This window comes from Coenobita brevimanus, chromosome 2 (assembly GCF_032717465.1).
Source record: "Coenobita brevimanus isolate Jiangsu-jjx chromosome 2, ASM3271746v2, whole genome shotgun sequence".
NCBI lineage: Eukaryota > Metazoa > Arthropoda > Malacostraca > Decapoda > Coenobitidae > Coenobita > Coenobita brevimanus.
The window spans coordinates 6,992,293-6,994,934 of NC_136955.1; positions in this window are offsets into that span (position 1 = coordinate 6,992,293).

The window sequence follows — 2,642 nt, forward strand, 5'->3', positions numbered from 1 at the left end:
CAACCCCACACCATCCCCCACACTACATGGCAGCACAACCACACACACCAAGGAACAAAACAACATCCAGCACACGATATCATACACTAATACTGATATCCATCCTCCCTCCCCCGCCTCAAACCAGCTTCCAGAAGCATTTCCATGCTCAGACCTCTCGCCGCTCCATTCAGTCACTCAAAGACAACACACAGCTGCATGCACGGGCTCCTAATATCCACCATTCTCAATCCTATCTCCCTCGTGAGGACAGGGTCCACCTGGCCAGGCTGTGATGTGGACATCATTCAGCCTCTTCAGTTATTAGAAGAAGCTGGATGACTCCGTCGCTGATGCCTGTCCAGAATTCAACATAGCACCGCTTACTGTTAAGCACATTATGGAAGACTGCATTGCACACTATCCCCTGCACCAACAACACAACATACAATGCACTTCTTGAGAGCTCTGTGCGAAAGCCTGGTCTCGGCCGTAGCCTTCCTAAGGGACTCGGGGCTGTTCGGCCAGACTGCCTAAGGAACAACTACTACTTAGAAAAGAAGTGGTGAATAAAGACCACTCCTAACCCGCTCAGTTTGAATAGTGTTAACATGATGTCCTCCGGGTGAACACGTTAATGATCATACTTGCAGAGATTCTTTGTAATCTCAAAAATTGTCTGGGATGGCAAGAAAAAATATGAAAATCGTCACTAAAAGGGCTAATCACTTCATTTGCCTCCAGATACTTTTATTAAACGTAAGGGAGACCATCTGTATCGAAGAAATTAATGAATACTGTATCTAATCCACTCAGTTCCAAACGTCTCTTCGAAGCTTAGCAAAAACGTCTGGCGTTAGCTAGAGAAGAGTACTTGACCGCGGATGCTAATTGTATCAGAATTTACACTTTCAAGCTTCTATGATTCATCCCAGCTGAATAAAATCGCCTTGGATGTGCTGAAATATAACACTAAGGTTGTCTCACCTACGAGTAGGTTAAAGGGTTAAACGACTCTAATTTTTAATTCTTGAGAACATTACGATTGATAATTTTGTTATGCATTCTTTCGATTATATGTTGATGTGGTCAAGTATAACTAAGAAAATACTGAAACTTGTGTTGTTATAAGATATGGAAGCATTGGGGTCTTCAGACAATATAAATTTACAAGACCTAACAAATTCTCTCGGCAAAGAGTTTATGAGACACTACTCGTGGGTGAATATATTTCCTGAAAATTATAGTCATGGAAAAAGGATAAATTTTCTCAACATTGCGTGAGACAATACCGGTATGAATTTGCAGGAGGATGAGAAGTCTTCTTAGAATTTATGTACATATTTATCTGAAAAAAATATGAATTCGCAAAAACAAAAATGTTACCTTGAGAATCGGGAATGCAAATAAAAGCATTCGATAATTATGCACCTGCGTCCTTCCAGCATAACCCTCAGCATTCATGACCATCAGGCGGCATAACCTTGTGGCCTTCCCATTAGAATAAAAGTCAACATATTATGGTAGGAACTTAGTAGGGGCAAATTATCGCAGCGGTCGATTAAAATAAGTTTAGGTACTGTTACATCAAGCATTTAAGGTCACATTAGGAGTATTCAGACCCTGAAAGAGAACTCCCTTTTTACTTTTGTCAGTTCATTCCAACTTTAGTCCATTAAGGTCAAGGGGGACACCGTAGCACCATTCAAACCGGGCAATACTCCCTAGGCAGAGAGCAACCCGGTGATGGGTAGAGCTGGGACTCCCATTTCACTACCTTAAGAACCCACCTACTTGACCTTTCCTTTACTGACGTCTCTCTGTGATTTATTAGTATATACAGTTGAACAGTGCAACATACTCAAAATTTCCCTTCTACTACGCGATGCTACATGCATATCATACAACGCACAATCATTCAGTTATTATAAACACTAGTATCATTACACCCATCTTCAGAATCCCCCCTATTGGATACGAGAAATATCCTATCCACTGGTTCCCTCTCCTGATGACGGCCACTCGAGGAGCCTTGGATCGTTGTCTGACACACTATTCATCAGATTCTACATATCTCATTGTATTTCCACCAACGTCCACTCTGCTGAACACCACCCCTCCTATAAGCCTCATATTTTCTTCAGTTTTAATTGGTGACGAGTGCTTTCCAACTTTTTTTTCCTGATGAGATTTGTTTTCTTGTTACCTGATCCTTTTAATGACGAAAGAGAAAGAGAGGGGGGGGGGAATATGTATGCTTAACTGTATGTATATTCCTGTGTGTGTGTGTGTGTGTGTGTGTGTGTGTGTGTGTGTGTGTGTGTGTGTGTGTAATTCACCGGGTCGGTCAGGATCACTTGATGGTCGTGATCGTCAGCTTTTTACCCTCCCGGGAGGGAGCTGAGAGCTCATATAGTCCGATCTAAGGGCAAGGCTGTGACCTTCACACACGCACACACCCGTCCCCTTGCTCAAGGGGGACAGTAACCACCCACTTCGTCAGTGAAACTTTTCGCAACCAACTCCCGTCCACCAGTTGGCAAGCGAGAGCGTGTGTGTGTGTGTGTGTGTGTGTGTGTGTGTGTGTGTGTGTGTGTGTGTGTGTGTGTGTGTGTGCGGGGATGCTTTTCTGTGGTGTGTGTGTGTGTGTGTGTGTGTGTGTG